Source organism: Cavia porcellus, unplaced genomic scaffold (genome assembly GCF_034190915.1).
Source record: "Cavia porcellus strain 051 isolate PalLab524CR breed Dunkin Hartley unplaced genomic scaffold, mCavPor4.1 scaffold_277, whole genome shotgun sequence".
Classification (NCBI taxonomy): Eukaryota; Metazoa; Chordata; class Mammalia; order Rodentia; family Caviidae; genus Cavia; species Cavia porcellus.
This window is the reverse complement of record NW_026947760.1, coordinates 146,767-165,739: the sequence shown is the minus strand read 5'-3', so window position 1 is coordinate 165,739 and position 18,973 is coordinate 146,767. Positions and strand designations below refer to the sequence as shown.

The 18,973-nt window shown below is 40.8% G+C and overlaps 1 long non-coding RNA gene across 2 annotated transcripts in view; it reads right to left on the bottom strand.

The window, feature by feature from the left end:
* The window catches only part of LOC134475155 (uncharacterized), a 66,297-nt gene that overhangs the window by 25,975 nt on the left and 21,349 nt on the right, over positions 1-18,973 (bottom strand). The window lies entirely within an intron of this gene.

Below are 18,973 nucleotides of genomic sequence, written 5' to 3'. Positions count from 1 at the left end.
CGGGGACCTCGCCTCGGCGGAATTGGGAGGCGATATTTCGCCGGCTATTCACCCCCTGTGGGAAATGATACATGCGTGCCTTGAAGGGGAGGGGAAGGGGTTCCCGTCGGCAGTTAGAGACACGGAAATCATGGATGCACGCAAGGCTTTTGAGCAGGCAAAGTCGGAATGCTCTCGGGAGGGATCTGTCCAGGGGGAGAAGATCCAGGGAAAGATAGAGGACACTCAAGCTCTGGAGTCCTCCGACTCAGATAGCGAGGAGGAACCAGAAGGTGGGGCAGGAAGCCAAGAGGCCCAAAACCCCTATGCCGAGTTGCGCCGCGAATTGTGTGCGTGCGCCGCTCGAGAAAAGCAGAGAGAGGAGAAAGGACCCCCGAGCGCTCTCTGGCGGGGAGGAGATAGAGAGCCATCCGCTCCGCCCTGGAGTTCTTTTCCAGAAGCGGTTCCCCGCCGAGAGGCCGCTACAGGGGACCCTCCCTTCTCTCAGCCGGCACAGGAAGTGACGCCCCGTTCCACTCTGTCGCGGCCGCCATCCTATGACGTCGCGCCGCGGGGCGGACGGTATTTTCATGGGCGGCTACTCTGCCGAGCAGGCTGAGAAAAACGCCGGTCAGGCTGAGAAAAACGCCGGTCGAGGAAACAGGGGCTGGGGATTTAGCTCAGCGGCATAAGTGCCTGCCTTGTAAGCAGGCAATCGCGAGTTCGATCCCTGGTACCGATAAAAAAATAATAATAAATAAAAAAAAATAAAATAAAATAAAATAAAAAACAAAAAGGGGGAGTAAGCCAAGGCCTGCCTCCAAAGGCGCGGTTATCTATGGCATTATTCACATACAATTTTTTAAACTTAAACAGTGAAAATTGCTCCCCAGCTATGGCACATTGTACCCCATCCCCCAAAAATAAAGGATGGGTTAGATGGAAAGATGTCCTGACGGGACAATGGATGGGCCCGGATCCGGTAATCAGCTGGAACCGAGGCGCGGTTTGTGTTTTTCCCCAGGAACCGGGACGAAAACCACTGTGGGTCCCAGAGAGGTTGACGCGACAAGTCCCTTGACTGAAGATCAGGCCTGTTCCACCAGAGGCCAACCGCAGACCCAACAACAAGATGAGCCCTAAAAGAACTGCAGGACAATCCCTTTTTGGGGGCCTGGAACGGCTTGCTCCCCTATGTGCTACCCTTGTTAGGCCCTCTATGCTCCTTGTTCTTGCTCCTGCTTATAGGACCATGCTTGCTCCGATGGGTCACATCATTTATTAATGGGCGCCTTGCGGCGGCCCGGCGTCAAGTACACCTGGTTGCCCATGCGGCCCTGGCAGCAGCCCGTGATGGGCACAATGACCCCCAGGCTTACGCATGGCTCGCTCGACTGGCCTACGACCGGGTCTAGGTGTGGCGGGTCTTCCGCATTCCTTCCCTATTGACACCACACAGCAGGGTAGGTGAGTCAATGACAGGTAAGAGCGTGCCTCCCCAGCACGACTCGACCTAAGCCAGGCCCTACCCCATACTGCACGAAAGCCGCTGGATTACTAGAATCTGCCCAGATCTAGATGCCTCTCCGAGGGGATCACACGGAGGGGCATGAGTGCATGCCTATGTGCATCCATGTTCCGTCCAGTTCACTCCTGGCCCTGGAAAAAGGACGAGGGTCTCAAGGCCTTGGCGGACCCAGGGATGGCCGACCAGGGTCCAAGCCAAGGGCCTACAGTGGGCCTCAACACAGGGCATAAGCCTCTGCACTCAATCCAGGGCGGGCTGCGATGCATACATTCATTCAAAGTAAATAAAATAGGGGGAGATGTTGGGAGCCGCGGCCGAGCCCGGTCGCCTTACTTGGCGGACGTGAGGCCTGTAGAAAAGAGCAAAGCCCGAGCTAGATTACCCCTCCCATCGAGTGAGCCAAGTTGGCGCCTGCTTCCTGCCCCCTGATTGCCCTGGCGACTTAAACAGCCCGCGCAATAGATTGGTCTACCTAGCAACCAATGACGATGACCAATCAGCTTGCATTGCTTGCTGTTGCCCTATTGGATGATGAGTCCATATATATATGTATGTGACCCTCCCTGCGGGAGGAGATAGAGAGATAGAGAAAGTCCACCGGTAAGGAAGGACTGGTGGCAGAGCAGAGGCCTCGCGGGGCCCACGCGGAGACAAATAAAGACAAGGTTGCACACCGTCAGAATCTGTCGTGTGTTTTTCCTGCCGGCTGGGAGCGACACCGACAGAGTAATATAATTAAAAGAAATAGTCTGGTGGATTACAAGTTATTTCTGGGTAGAAAATTACAATTTTCCCCCCTTTCATGGTTTTTAACTTTTCAAAGTAATAAAATTTATAGAAATAATTATAATAATGAATAGCAAACAACTGTATAACACTTACTCTGTAGCAAGACATAGCCAAACATTATATATATATTCATTTCATTCTTTCAGTGTAGGTATTTTTTATTCATTTCATAATTGCAAAAAGTAGCAAAAGCAACACAAAGAAGATGTAAGCATTTTGTAATTAATCTAAGGTGTTACAATGAATTATTGCTACTTTGAAGGCTTGGGAAAACTCCTAAGTTACCAATAAATAAATCAGGAATTGATTTCTTGTGTCTCTTTTGTTTTAAGTATTTCACAATCGAACGTTGAAGTCACACAAAAATGACTATGGGGCTGATTTTCTCAAACCCCTAAGGGAAAATTTCATCAGAAAATTTTCTGGTTGCTTTTAGGCTAAAATAACAATTTACTCCATGAACTATCAAGGATCAAGGAAGGTTTGTAGGAGTAAAATACTGAACCCCATGTAGCAGTTATAAGCCTGCTAATAGCTCTTTAAGTCTGAGAGAGTCCCAAACTATGGATCTTTGCCTTCAAAGCACTCTATGTAATACCCGCAGATAGCTTTAGGTGCCACAAAAGTCAATAACAAACGATTCAAAGACTGAGATTTTTCAAGTGTCTATACAGAAACACTTTAGATCACTTCGTCTCTGAAATGCCATTGCTAACCTTTGTCTGTTTTCTATTTTCAAGCACTCAGATTGCCTTGACTGCTAATGTACAGAGATTCCTCTAAGCCACAAAAATCAACTCTATAACTTAGCATGTTATTCTTCTCAGACTCATGTCTAAAAGGAGAAAAGACATCTCTTCGAGTTTTCCAACACAAGTCCCTTAACATGTTCTGAGGTGGCTGAGTTGGAGAAGATTTGTTTCAGCCAAAGTATCTCAAATGATACAAAGATATTTAACAAAGATTTTGATATTACAGGTTTTTTCTAGTGATCATATACAGTGTGATAGTCAGTAATTAAATCTTATTTGACAATTGAACTACAAAATAAATTGCAATGAATTTAATTTGTCCAAGGTCACACTAATAGTACTAGATGCAGCAGTCTATGCAAAGATACTTGCCTAGCTCTACATACCTTCTAGATACTAAATGCAATTGCTGTTAGCATTTTTGGAAATGTATCTGGTTGTTATTAACACACATGTACTGATTCCCATGCTAGTTCTTGCTATTTGAACATTCCTTGGACAGCTCCCCACTGTATGGGCTGCCCTGATTACAACTGGAGAAGTCTAATTTCCATTTATTCTCAAAAGCCCATATTCAATTTCCCAAACATGAGGAGGAACTAATCACAAAACAAGAAATGTGTTTTTTTCATACAGTATTTATCCTGCATCAGGTAGTCTCTAAGGACTTTATATATACTGTTGCTTAATTCTTATAAAAAATTTATTAATAAAGTTCTTAAAATACCATTATAACTTCAAATGAGATAACTGAAGTGCAGCAAATTCAATCAACTGGAAAAATGGAAGCTATTAAAGGAGTGCTGAAGGCCATCTTCACTGATACAACAACAGCAAAATTCCTGGGGAAGGTGTATGGTACCTACTCAGATCTAGTTTATAACAGCTGCTAAGTAAACGCTTTGTGTAAATAATAAATGTTAGAGGAAAACATTTTATAGTGTCAACAATATGGTCCTGGGTAAGGGAATAATAAATTAAATGATGGTTTTTGAAAAGAAATACTACCATATGCAAAGGAAAACTCAGGACTCAGCTAGATCCCCCAAGCATCCACAGAGCCACATCCTGCCAGTAAATCTTGCCTATGAAATAAATATCCAATGGAAATGTTTTGTGCAGCCAATCCTGAAACATCTTGTTCACAGACTATTGGTGCCTTCAAATCTGAGGCACCAATGAGCAGCCATCCTATTTGCATATTTTTCAAGCTTCAGTGTCTCTTGGGACTAAGAGCATTGCTCAATCACCGACCTCTCTCAATGTGCTACTGTTCCAGCTCCGACACCAGATTCTAAACTTTTAATGGTTATTTGAAGACATCTAAAAAAATGAAACAGTAGTAACAATTTGCAAAAGGAAAGCAAATAAGGAAAATTAAATAAATTATAACAATTAAGATGAAAAACACTCATCCTATTATATTTCTAAATCATCACGGAAAGAAACAGAAGAAAATGTTTTCAACATAGCAGACAACCAGTGACCAATGGTCCTTTTCCTATAAGCTTCTTGTTTCTATTCAAGTAAGTTATCTCTATTTGCATTGCATATTGTTTGCACTTGGTTTATTTTTAGTACAAAAGTAGTAGTCCTTACCTTTTACTTCGATGTATATGTTTATTGCTTCAACGTCTGAAAAGTAGAATGCCTGTCATTTTAATGTGAGAATAAAGTGCTAACACTCCCTCATGACATACATGAAATGACTGCGCTTCCTCTACTATCCATGGCAAATTGCAAGTGCTCAGTAAATGCCTGATGAAATATATTCTCAGAGGAACTGTGAGAACTTGGTGTATCTTGCACTAAAATTAAAATAAGAAGAGATAGATAGCCTTTCTGATTCATAGCTTCAAACTATACCTCATTGTCTGCTTATGCAAGTTAATGCTACAAGTATCAGCACTGAGAGACAGAAAAAATGGGTGAAGAAGGAAAAAGGCAGAGAACAGCAATGGAAGGGTAAATGGGACAGACGGAAGCTGTGACATAGAAGACACACAACCTAAATCCCATGATCCCTGTGCAGGGTGTGAAATCCTGCCTAAAGTTTAAAGAGCTTCACTACAAGCTCATCATGTCCCTTCAGGAAGTGAAAAATACAGAGCAGAGAGATAAAAACAACAAAGGTGACACCTTGGAGGACATATATCAACCCCCAGATTATGGTAAGTTAGAAGCATCACAGACACAGTGATCTGGGCCACTTGAATTCTCACTTTTTCCATTTCTTTCTTGAAAAATAGTCTTCAAAGGATGCGTCTTTACTGACTCTTAAGAAGATAAAATAGGTAACATCTATGAAAAGAACAGTCACATTATGTTATCCCACACATGGTGCTTGAAACAATGAGACTTTCTTTCCATCGGGAACATGAAATATATTTGTCCACAATGCCCTGATTTGTCATAGTTAAATATTCTATTTCTTTACTGATATTTTTCTTTTTTTCCTGCTGCATATCTGCAAGGAACCTGTTCTGCCATTAATGTTAATAATATTAAAATTAATGACTAGTTACCTGAAAATCAAGCTGTTTTCATATTCTAGGTTCTGTTGACCCACTGGATAGTAATGTCCACTCACCTGTTGCTGCAAGGGCCTTTCCATGGGAGAGAAGGACTCTGGCATGTACTGTGCTCACTCTACATTAGCAACTGTCTGTCAGCCTTTGGATCATTGATAAAAATCATCTTGCTTCTGCAGAAAGTCTCTGTTTCCATTTCCTATCAAGAAACACCCCTAAACTCACCAATAATCTCTTCAGAATGTAAACACAGCTCAGCAGCAAAATATTCTCTAATCTGTTTCCTAATATGCCATGTTTGCTGCTCAGCCTGGGATGCAGTAACTCATTTACAACTGTAGCCAGCAGTGCTACAGGAGGGACACACAACTGGTTGCCGAACTCAAACAGAGAGTGTGCTGGTGCCACCATGGCACACCCACATCACCCCGCTTCCAATGAGTTGCTCTTGGGATGCACTGCAGATGTTTGCATTTTACTGTCACACCTGTCAGTCTGCTGCACACACAGCATTAAGAATTGTCTGCACACACAGCCAATTCTTAATGCTGTGTGTGTTTGTGTGTGTGTATGGACACACACATGTGCAACCATGAGCTTTGCCCAATACAAAGAATTCATCTCTAAAATAACTAAAAACATAATGGGCTAGGTTGTCCCACCTGCTGAACTTATCTAAAAATATTTCCTTGGGGCACCCTGGATGTATAGCACCATATTTACGCAGAGCCTTTAAGGAATGATGTGCTTCACCAGGGAAAGGTGAATATTTTGTGTTTGTTGTCGCAGCAATGTATTTCACAAGCTTGAATTTAAAGAAGCTTGGGGAACTGCCATCCTCAAGAATATGTTTTCAGAGTGGTATAGACACCCACATTTCACACACACACACACACACACACACACACACACACATTCATACTCATGCAAAGTAAAACTGCTGTATTGAACGACCTTTGTATCAGTAAATGTCTCATTTTGTCATCAGCTGCACCCTGTGTGCCCAGACATCCTTTGCTTCATGAAATCTACACATAGTGTCTGACTTGGCACTCCAGTTGCTTTTCTTCTGACACTACAATGTGGAGCCCTATTTAGTCATGAGAGCAAGAAATCACAATGGTACGGAAGGCACCTACGACTTCCCTTGCTTCCTGCAGAAGGTGCTTCCACAGGAACGCACTGTCATGTTGCTCACAAAACCAAAGCAGCCTGATCTACACTGCCCTTGAGACCAAGTGGCAGGGCGGCCACCAACAAGAAGTTACCCTCCCCTCAGTTCTCTAATCTGTGAAATAGGATGATTGTCACTGTCACTGAAACAACCAATGTGAAAACACATTCAGTCTTCAAAGTTCTTACCTCATGTATCTTCACACTGAGTTCATGCATTATCTAAGTATGCTCCATAGATATCACATGATGAAAAATTTTCTTGTATCAATTGATATTAGAGTGTTATTTGTAGACCATCCTTTACTTTTTCTTACCACCTTCTATTATTTAATAAAGTATATGATAATGTAATTTTTATAGTTTTTCTTCAGAGAAAAACTAAAATGTAAGACTCAGTCTCAATCTGTCACCAATGCCTGGGTCTAAAATGCAGGTTTAATTAGTTTTTCTTTTGTTTTTGATACTTTAATCCCAGTGGAAGAAATTGCATGTTCTTTCTGATATAAACTAGATGGAGCTACAGACTTATTTGGGTTAATGAACACTGGTTTAAAGACATATCAGAGAACAATTGAGCAGTGGTCATTCAGAACTTTGTTTACTTTCTGTGAACGATAGATGTTCTTTGGCATTGTGTTTGGGAAGACAGCACAGATGACTACATCCAAAGGCTCCCATCTGTAACCAGTGTAACCCAGAATGAATTTAAGCATGAAGAGAAAAATCCCATCTTCCACACTTAACATATGATAAGACGCCTTTCCCCTCTAGCCATTGCCAAAAAGGTGGGAAAATATAGTTCTTTCATCTCCACAGTAGAAATAAAGATTGATTTGCGCTCCAATGTAAGTCCTCACCTTCACTATTCATTATGCCTCACATTCCATTAACCACTTCAAGGTGACCTGAGTCGTTAATTTCTATAGAAAGAGAGTCAGAAAGTGTCTTCGTAATAAGAATAACTGCAACCTAGAGTTTATAACTGCAGAGATTTTCTCTTCTATACTCCTCAAGAACAGAAATAAGTACTTATTCAGCCAAACCAACAGAGTATACAAGCCATAATTTTGTGTCTAACAATTTCAGAGAGATCTTCTGAGAAACTGAAGGTGGCTAGAACCACCCACTGCGACAAGAAAGTCACTTTTTTTCCCAAAAGAAATTCACTAGAGGAAATCATTTAAGTTTTAGATGACAGTGTTCTGAAGGAAAAAAATTGAAAATAAATGTGAAAACTTTGTAGAAGTAGTGAAATAAGTTTTGATTGAAACGTTTTAGGTTTAACAGAGGAAAGAAAACATGAGGAGAGATCAAATAAGGAAATATAGTGATTACTTTATTCTCATTTTGAATTCTGTTGACACTGTAGATTAGTTCAGGACAGAGTTTTACTCTTTTTCCTGTATTTACCATCTGGCTGAGTCCTTTACCTAAGCTGTGAACTAAAACTGACTTTCACAAACAGTCATAGCATCTTTTTTTCTGTTCTGTAATGGGCTGGATCTTTGGAAAAGTGAATTTTCAATGACATCGCATTCTATGGATAACTATTCAAGTATTCCTGGTAACAACAATGTTTCCATAGATGTAATAATAATGGGAGAATGAACAATATTGAGAAGGGGTCAGCATTATATAACTAGGCTCTGATTATTTGCATTTCTTCACTTTTCCATTGAAAATACGAGAAAGTCTCAAGAAAATGGATAAACAAGTTTATTCACATTTTGTCCAATTGGGAAGTCAGCTATTCTGACACCTGGAAAATATTTTTTAAAACTCCAATTTATAGCAGGAGTAGAACAAAGCCAAGAAATTAGCTGACCTTTGGCCCATCAGAAGGTCCAGAAATAAGTAGGAAATCTGCACTATACATTAATACTTGCAGATGAAGGTAGCTTATATAAACTAGTCCCCCAACCATTAACCTGCTTAATCTTAAAACTGTGAGAGAAGTCTTTCTCTGCCTTCCATGGGAGGGAGTTAGTACTCAGAAATGAAAAAGAACTTAGTTACTCAGAGAGAAACTGAACCCATACACAGATCACGAAAGTTTGTGGGTGAGGGAAACAAGGTGAGAGATGGAGGAACAGAAGGATTATGTAACCCCTCAAGCTTGTGATTCCCAATCTTGGCGAACACTTATCCACAGCAGTATTTGCTGCTGTTCTATGCACCTGTAATATCCTCAGAGAAATGAGAAGTTTGCCTCCTTTAAATTCCCTTGTCCTTTATTAGTACTTTTCTGGGCCTTTTTGACATTCCTATCACAAGTTGCACATATACTGCAGTGAACTGGACAGGGGTCCTTCAGGATAACTTTGCCCTAATGCCAGAGCCTACAAATGTTACATCCTTGAGAAAGGGGCCTACCAGCTCTGATTAAGCTAAGGAATGGGAGATAAGGAGATTACTTTGTATTTACATGAGGGAGCACTTAGTGTACTGTATAAGCATCCTTGTAACAGGATGCCATGGGTTAGATAACACAAAGAGATGGGAAGCAAGCTCAGGACACCAGAAACAAGATGCAAATCACTGGTTTTGAAGATGGCAGCTGGGGCAGGGACCAGGACTCTGAAGGAATGCAAGTCCAGAGTCTAGAAAAAACAGTGGATCGGCTTCTCTCCTGGGTCTTCCAAGGGGAGCACCGCTTTGCTTCTCTTTGACTTTGACCCAGTGATGCTGATTTCAGCCTCTAACTTCCACAAATGCAAGAGAATAAGAGAGGGGAAAATGGGTTTGGGTTCTTGGCTCCTTGTTTGTGGTTGTCATGAAAACTGTAGGATGTTGACATATTTACACTTTGGGGTGCGACCTCATAGATGGTGAAGCCCAATGATCTGGCTCCAGAGTCAATATTCAAAACATTACCCAATGTAAGCTTTTAGAGAAACTGTGGATTTTGTCTGCAAATGTGTCAGTCATCTGTTTTTATCTCCCACTCCCACTCTTGGAATACTTAAAACAGTACTTCAAGGAAATTAACTATTTTACAAAGTTTTTACCTCCACTAAAAGTTTAATATATTCTGGCTCATTATGCAGTATTTGGGAAAAACAAGAAAAATACCCATAATTTTCAACTCTTATGTCCCAAAAATAAGCACATTTAACATGCAGGTATTTATTCTTCTGTAATTTTATGCTGACTTTGTAGTTTTATTTGTTAGTTTTACATAGTTGCAGCCTAGGATTATGTATTCTATATATATGTTATACTTTTATACTTTTCTTCCTTATGCTGAACAATGTAAGCTTTAATTACAATGTCATAATTTTCTTCTCAGAACATCATGTTCTTTCCTAATTTTTATTATAAATTATAAGTAAAAAAATAAAAAATACAGAATTATGATGTGAAGACCATCATTGGTTAATCTTTCTGATTCTTTGTATGTGTTTCCAGATAGGAATACATGGATAGACTGAGAGATAGACAGACAGACAGATACCTAGACACAGAATAAACACAAATATAGAATGATACTACATGTATTAACTTGAAATTTACTTTTAAATTCAATGGCATATATCAAACATCTATTTCAGAATATACAAACGAGTTTATTCTATTCAATGACTATATCATTGAATCTAATCAGTGAGTGTATCAAAACACTGGTATCATGATTGACATACTTACAGAAATTCAACTTTTCTATAATGGTTTTTTCCAAAGTGTCAATAAACACTCCTCCCCAACATTTTGAGTGTTTCTATGTGAAACTTAATTTAAAAGTAGAATTTGTGGGTCAGCATTTTATGTACTTTTTATTTGATTGTTACTGACAATTTGCTCAAAATCTTGCACCAATGTATACTTCCATCTACAGGAATAGTATGTTCCCCATATCCTTAATAACACTAGGTAACATGCTTTGAAAACATGAGAGATAAAATAGTGCTCCATTATTCTACTTTACTGAAAAATATATTGTGGGAGCATATTTTCATTTATATTAATCATGGTTCGTATATTGCTCAAATGTTTTGGCCATTTTCCATTTATTATTTAAGCCACAGTATAGCTTTATAAGCACAGTATAAGTCACAGAATAATTTTATAAAGTTTATAAGCTAAACTAGTGAATCATATCATTTATCAGTTTTGGAAAAAATGAGACAAGAAATTTTCATGCAAAAGCTTTTGTACTGTTCTAGATTACAAAACAAAAATGTTTATTCCAATTTGAATGTAAAGGTTCTTTCTCTTTGCTAAATAACTTCACCCACCACCAGCTCCACAGTCTTGTCCCTGTGGCCTTGTGCTACAGTGGCAACTGACAACTGGACTCAGCCATGCAGAAGAGCACAGCACTCAGGTCACACCTGCGACCTACACCCTGTTCACAGGAGTTGATAGCATCCCAAAGATGAGATTCTTACTAACAACAGAATGTTTTGACACAAGCAGAAACCTGGCTGACCATTTTAGCCAGCTCTCAAGGGGGGTTGTGAGATGCTATCTGCCAAGGGAGCCATCTATGACAGCGGAACCCAGCTGGCTGCACCCCAAGGCTATGATGCAAGAACTCACGGGGCTGTAGTTGAGCTCATGATCACCATTATCCAGGGGCCTGCAGTTGAGCCACAGGTGCCTGTGACACTGCTACACAGGTGCCTTAGATTGAGTATCCCATACATCAGTCTGCCTCTACCAGTTCATAAAACCATCAGGGTGTTTCCTATCCAAGAGTGAAAGCCAGGCAGGGGACCAAGTAGGAATCTGAAATCTCATCTTTCTGGTCTCCTTCTGCCCCAGAAACTGAGGGAAGAATGTGTGGTTTGTTTGTGTTCTTCACTACTGTTATGTAAAGTTTACAAATAAAAATATACGAGAGAGAGAGAGAGAGAGAGAGAGAGAGAGAGAAGCATAGTATTATACTATTGTTTCCTTCCATGGAAAACAAGAAAAAAATAATATTTTTTTCTCAAAAATATTGTTAATTAGGTAGGCTGGTAAAAAATACTTCTCATTTTTCAGAGTGTGATTAAACATTTTCCCATCTGTGTGTTTCCCTATTTTTCCTTAAGATCTTTTGTTCATATTTTCTCTTGAACTCTGTTAGTGCTAAAAAGATTCTCTTTCTTAGTGGTCCTGATTTGGGGGCGCAGAGTCATCAAAATGAAAAAGCAGATGTTCTGATGTAATTGCTTAGGTGTAAAGTGCCCCAAAGTCTCAGGTGTTTGGAAAGCAAATGGATCATGGGAACTAATACACTTTGCAGTTCCTACCCAAATGTGCTATTGGGAGATTGGGGCTTGCTAAAAGATGTGGTTCCCTGGGTTGTGACTAAGAAGGGTGACTTTCAATCCACTCCTTTCTTCTCTCTCTGTTTTCTAGTCACCAAGAATTAGCAGTCCTTCTCAGGAAGAATCTTCCATTATGAAATTCCTGCCTTGGAGCCAACCAAGCAGGGATTGAATCCTCAGAAAGTCATGAGTCAAAATAAACCTTCCCCACTTTAAATTATTAATGGTAACTATTTTATTCATGTGATTAGAAAGCAATTAAGAATTTTGTGAAAGAGATGTTGATGCAAATGTTCACTAGGGCTTCAACAGAACTTCCTCTTACCACACATGCATAGGGAAAGTAATTTTGACTGATAATGAAGTTGGACACTTGAAGGGGAATAACCCAATAAGGTCTACAGAGTTAGTGATTAAGAACACCAGAAAAATCCAAAGCCAGCCTGCAAATGTCTAGCCTTTCTCAGTTAACTGCCCCAAAGAGGCTGTCAGAGATCTGTCTAAAGGCAAATATTATGGTTTGTATCTAGATGTCCCACCCATGTGAACATGATGAAGTGGGCTTTTGAAGACAGCTTGTGGAGACCTCTTGTTTACATGCCCTCAGGAAACAGAGTTACAGCAATTCCAGCTCAACTTAGCAAGGGGACAGGCTCCTCAATTTTTTAAACATACTATGCAACAGGAGGACATAGAGATGTTGTGAGCACTACACTAGGGTGTGGTGCTCTAGGATGAGTAGCCTGCATACAATACAATGGAAGGGAAAAGATTTGCTTCACTGCTTTTTTGCTCTTGCTTTTACTGTCTTGCACCACCATGAACTGTTGCCCCTTTTCTATGACACCCTGATTTGGAGCAGTTGATTATGAACTGAAACCTCTACAAACTGTGAGCTAAATAAACCTTTCCTTCTTTAATTTTCAGCAACAGGTATTTTGTCTCAGCAATGAGAAAAAAGTAACAAAGACAGAATTTGGTACCAGAGATGGGGTTGTGGTGACTATAGCTGACCATACGGTTCAAGAACTTTAGGGAATAATTTGTGGAAAGAGTTTGGGAAAGTTCAGATATGGCACCTGAAAGAGTAGAACTGGCATGAAAAGCAGAATTTCTGTATGGGAGATTCTGGTCAAGCTCAGAAAATGAGAAGGCCAATACAAATCCTGCTGGTAGAGACTCGACTTGGGAGATTTCTGCTGGAAAGAAGGACTACATTGACTGCTGAACTCCACGTGATACGGCTTGGCAAAAAGTTTGTTTGTGTTTTGCTTGAGCAAGATACTTTGCTGAAGACTAAAATTAAGGGTGATGAATTATCTAACCTCACAGAAGAAATTTCAAGACAGTCTAATGTTGAGACAGTGGCAGGATTTATATGGAGAATCAAGAATAGAGAGCCCAGTACAATTATATAAAATGTTGTGAGTTTGGCCAGAGCAGAGGCTCCAGTAAAGCTGTGGAAAACAAAAACACAGCTGAGGTGATCCCAACTGCTGAGAAGAAACAAGAGGATAGAAAATATGGCCTGAGGTTATCAGGAGAAGCAGCAAGTCTCCACCCTTTGCAGCCCCAAAACTGAAAAATTGAAAGACTTGGCTTTGAGAAGAGACCTGCAGAGTACCATGTTCCAGAATGGTGACAGCAAAGAAAATTTGTCCCTCAGAATTGGATTCAGAGTACCCAGTAATCCAGGCACTTGACCCCTACAGCTAAGAGAGGAGAAAGCCTCTCTACTGCTCCAGCTGGCAGGAGACCTTGGCATCATCCACATTGCACTGGTTTTAGGCACACAGAGAATGCAAGAGTTGTGGGATTAAGAAAGCTGCCACTCCAATCTCAGAACACCTGGGAGTGCAGGTAATTGTGCCCCTGAGAGGGCAATGTGTGAAACTGTGGGAGTGAAGCCAAAGATGCAAGAAAGGAGGAGAGCAGGCCCAAGGGAGAAGCTGTGGGAGCTACAACCACCAAAAGTTCCATAAGTGCTAAGCCACGCAAGTCCTTTGAAACTCACATCTTGCCACAGATTGCCTCATATGCTGTACATGGAACTACAGGACTTAATGTTTGCCCTGCTGGGTTTTGGACTTGCTTTGGTCCTATTCATTTATTATCCCCATTTGTAACTTCTAAAAAGCACATGTTTAATCTTATGCTACTGAATGTTGAAATCATTTAACTTCTGATTTGTACAAGGGCTCACAGCTAAGAGTTTGCCTTAAATTTAAGAGGAAACTTAGCACTTGGACTTTTCAGCAATGCTGAAACAGTCATAATTTTGGCAATTCTTACAGATGAATTAAACGATTTTTGCATAAAAGGGCGTGCATAATTCTGACCCCATTTTTGGGTCATAATGTTATGGCCTGTGTCTAGACAGCCTCTCATATCCTACTGTTGTTTTGAAAAGTGGGAATTTCAAAAACAGCTTGTTAAACTGGACATTGGTGATGGGAGTGTAGACTGGTGCAACCACTGTGGAAATCACTGTAGAGATTTCTCCAAAAACAGTCATTGTAAATCTCATTCAATCTGGCTACTTCTTTTCTGGGTATTTTCCCAAGAAAATTGAAAATATCATGCCACAGCAATATATGTGTACCCATCATTTTTTAAAAATTTTATTTAAGGAGAAAAAGAAAAAAACAGAAAAAGGGTACAAGTTATACAGAATTTCAAAAAAAAAAATAAACAGCAAGAAACCACTAGTTAATAGATTACATATTGTCATTTTAGAAATAGTTGTTCAAGTTACAGAATTAAAGCATATAAAGTCTCACATTAAAACAGTGAGACTACAAACAGTTATGTTCAATGATCCAACAAAAACTCAGTAATATGGTTATCTATGTTATACACTTAAATATACATGCACTTATATCCTTTAGAGTACTTTCTTTTCCTCTCTTTTTTACAATGATAATTGCACATATTGGGTTTTACTAATCCTATAGTACTTATTACTTTTTTTGAAAAGAATAAAACCAAATGTGACATAACAAAACAAAGTCAGTCAAATCAAAAGGATGGACATAGTACATAATGTAAAAACAGAATACAAGGAGATCAACAATGGTTACCATAATGGCTCTTGCTATGTTAAAAATAATTGCCTATATCATCAGTTATAATAAAATGAATAAAACAGTAAAGAACAAAGCCAATAAAAACCAAAACAGTGGTGACATTGCAGGACTTCAAAAGAAAATAATAGTCAATTCAGAATGGGCATCATAGTGAATCTTATTGTCTTCACAGTTGTTGCCTATACTCTCAAACTTGGTACTATCAAGCAAAACAGAATAGAGTAAAATCAATCAAAACATGATGATGAGAGCAATACAGGGTTTCAAATCAAGTTAATAGGAAATCAAAGTGGGTTACTATAATATAGCCTGCTAATTTTTATTTATGTTTTCCCTTAATTAAAAAGATAAAAATAAAAAATAAACAATAATAAAGGAGCCTGAGATAAAAGAGGACATAACAACAAAACAGCACAGGGAAAAACATAACCATTTAAGCAAAATAGTGTTTCACCACAAGATATTCTGACATAGAAGTAGTTACCATAGTATCGCTTTCCTTGAAATCTTTGAGTATAACTTCATATCCTGTAGCATCAAACATATCAAGACAATGTAAAACCATTCAAGAGAATGATAGTATTACAGGATATTTAGAACCAATTAACAGAAAAGGAACAATGGTTTCTGTATTATCGCCTTTTCTATAAAAGATTTTGTTAATAGTATCACATATAACTGATGGGTGTTCCTTGTAAGTGATCTGTTTCTTGTCTCTGACAGTTTTTAATATTGTGTTCTTATATTGGATTTCTGGAATTTTGATTATTATATGCCTGGGTGTAGTTCTGTTTGGGTTGTAGGTGGCTGGGGTCCTGTATGCCTCACAGATATGAGTATCTTTACCTTTTCCCACATTAGGGAAGTTCTCCTTGATTATTTCTGTGAATAGCCTTTGTAGTTCATTTGTTTGTATCCCTGCTTCTTCCTTTACATTCTTAATTCTTAAGTTATAGATCCTCTTATCATCTTCTAGCCTTTGTATTGTTACTGCTTGTTTCCTTGTTATTTTTAAGAAGTTTTTCTTTTCATGCTCCCACATTACAAATCGATCCTCCAGTTCAGATACTTTATCCTTAGTTTCTTTCAAGCTGTTACGCCAGACTTCAATAGGTTTTAGTTTCCTGGTAATCTTTTTGAACCTGCTTCATGTATTCTGCCTTTTCTCTATTTTCTCCATCAAACAATTTTCCCCTTTTTTTCTGTTCTTCCATTCCACCATCTGTTTTTTCTTGATAGGTGCTTAATATTTCTTTAATTATTCTACTTATATCTTGTTTTATGTGGTTAAATACTTCACATTTGAACTTGTCTATGAGGCTCTGGAGATATCGCTTTATGTCTATTGGTGCCATGCCTGATATTCCATGTTTTCTGTCCTCATTCTCCTTTGCATTTACCTTTCCTGGATCTGCATTCTCAGAATTGGGGAATGAGGACCCTTTCTTGTTGCTCCCTTTTCCCATACATTTGTTATTCCCATACAAGTATATATAGGAGCCCCAGTTTCTTTCTTTGTCAGTTACAGTTTTTCGAATCACACTGGCTAGGTGTTCCTGCCCACTGCAGTGTACTAGGGAGACACAGACCTGGGCAGCCTATACTGGGCTCATCCCTCTAGGTCAGTCAACCTGCTGAAGGCTTCACTGCATTAGGGTGCACTGCAGGCACAGGGACCTGGTTTGGGCTAGCCTAGTGGGTCTTAGTCCATGGCATCACCCAGGTCAAGTGCTCCCCAAAAATCCCACTTGAGAGGGGAATATGTGACTGAAGTCACTGCAGCGTCTGTTCCGGCTAGTCTGCCCAGTCCCAGAATGTCCTCTGTTGGAGCCTCCTAGTCTATGGAAGGGTCTCTGTTCCTCTCACTCACCACAGGTCAATTCAGGGCTCCCCACCAGCTCTGATCTCAATTCAGTTCACCGATTCCTGTTCTCAGAGCTTTTGAGTCTCTATCCCTGCTGTGCTGATTCAAATGCAGCAGCAGTTACAAGAAATTCAAGCCATGGTTTTCCAAAGGTGCTGGTTCCAGCTTCAGCACTGAGACTTTAGGTGTTCCAGTTGTAGCACCAGGATTGCTTTCCAGTTGGTTTCTCTCAGCTTAGTTCATTCCTGGGTCAGCAGGGTATATCTCCCCCTGCTTAGGACTCCCCACGCTGCACCATTCCTGGAATCTAAGCTTCTGTTATCTATTTGCCATGTTCTCCCAGAAGTCTCCAGTCTCCAGTCCCTTCATTGCAGTTGCATTTCATCCTGAACAATCTCCATTAGAATTTGAAGAATGGCTCAAAACCTGCAGAGCCCAGTTTAGTATGGGTGGAATCTGGGTGGTCCTTAACCACTGGAAGCAATGATCTCTTTTTTTTTTAAATTTTATTTAAGAGGAAAAAGAGAAAAACACAAAACAAAACAAAGCGGTTTAAGAGTACACATAATACAGAACTACAAAAAAAAAAAACATAACAGTAAGAAATCACCTGTTAATAGATTACATATTATTGTCGATGTCCGCTCCCGGCCGGCAGGAAGGACACACGACATAGTCTGGTAGTGGACAACCTTTTCTTTTTATTCTTCTTCTCCGTACAGCCTGCCCTGGGATCGCTCCCAGCTGAAGCCTCCTCTGGTCCGCTCCCCGCGGCTCCTTTTGTGCTTCAGTCTGCCCCAAAGCCTCTATCGGTCCGCTCTCCGCAGCTCCTTCTGGGCTTCTACTTCCGGGCTTCTACCTGGCTTCTACTTCCTCCCAGGGGTGGCACCGGTATATATACGGATACAGTGTCCAATCATGTTAAAGTAAGCAAGGCAAGCTGATTGGCTAACATCATCAGTTGCTAGGCAGACTATATTGTTGAGCGGGTTGTTTACGCGGTAAGCAGGAAACTAACATATTCGATGGGAGGGGTAATCTACCTCAGGCTTCACTCTTTACTACAGGCCGCACGTCCGCCAAGTAAGGCGAACTATCACAGACGCGGCTCCCAACATCTCCCCCTATTTTATTTTTTATGAATGTGCGCATCGTAGCCCTTCCTGGACTGGGTGCAGAGGCTTATGCCCTATGCGTAGGCCCACCGTAGGTCCTTGGCTTAGACCCTGGTTGGCCATGCCATGGTCTGCCAAGGCCCTGAGGCCCTCGTCCTTTTTCTAGGGCCAGGCACAAACTGGACGGAACCTGGATGCACACAAGCTTGCACTCATTTCCTCTCCGTAAAGAAATCCCCTTGGAGAGAAATTTAGACCTGGGCAGCATCTAACAGTCCAGCGGCTTACGTGCAGGATGGGGTAGGGCCTGGCTTAGGTCGAGTCGTGCTGGGGAGGCACGCTCTTACCCGTCATTGACTCATCTACCCTGCTGTGTATTGTCACCTTATGGAGGAGAATGAAGGATGCCCGCCATATCTAGACTCGGTCGTGGGCCAATCGAGCAAGCCATGCATATGCCTGAGGATCTTTTTGTCCATTTCGGGCTACCGCTATTTCTATTCATCTTGTTGGTTGGTCTGTGATGGATCTCCGGTAGGGCAGGTCTGATCTTCAGTCGAGGGCTTTGTTGCCCGTGTCAGTCTCTCCGGTATCCACAGTGGTTCTCGTCCCGGTTCCTGTGGGAAAACACAAATCGCGCCTCGGTTCCAGCTGACCACTGGATCCGGGCCCATCCACTGTCCTGTCAGGACATCTTTCCACTTCACCCACCCTTTATGGTTGGGGGAAGGGTTGCAGTGCTCCACAGCTGGGGAGCAATTATCATTATTTAAATTTAAAAAATTGTGTGTGAATAGTGCCATGGATAATCGTGCCTTTGGGGCCAGGCCTTGGCCTACTCCCCCTTTTTGTTTTTGTAAAATTTCTTTGAGGCTTCTATGAGCCCTCTCAATGATTC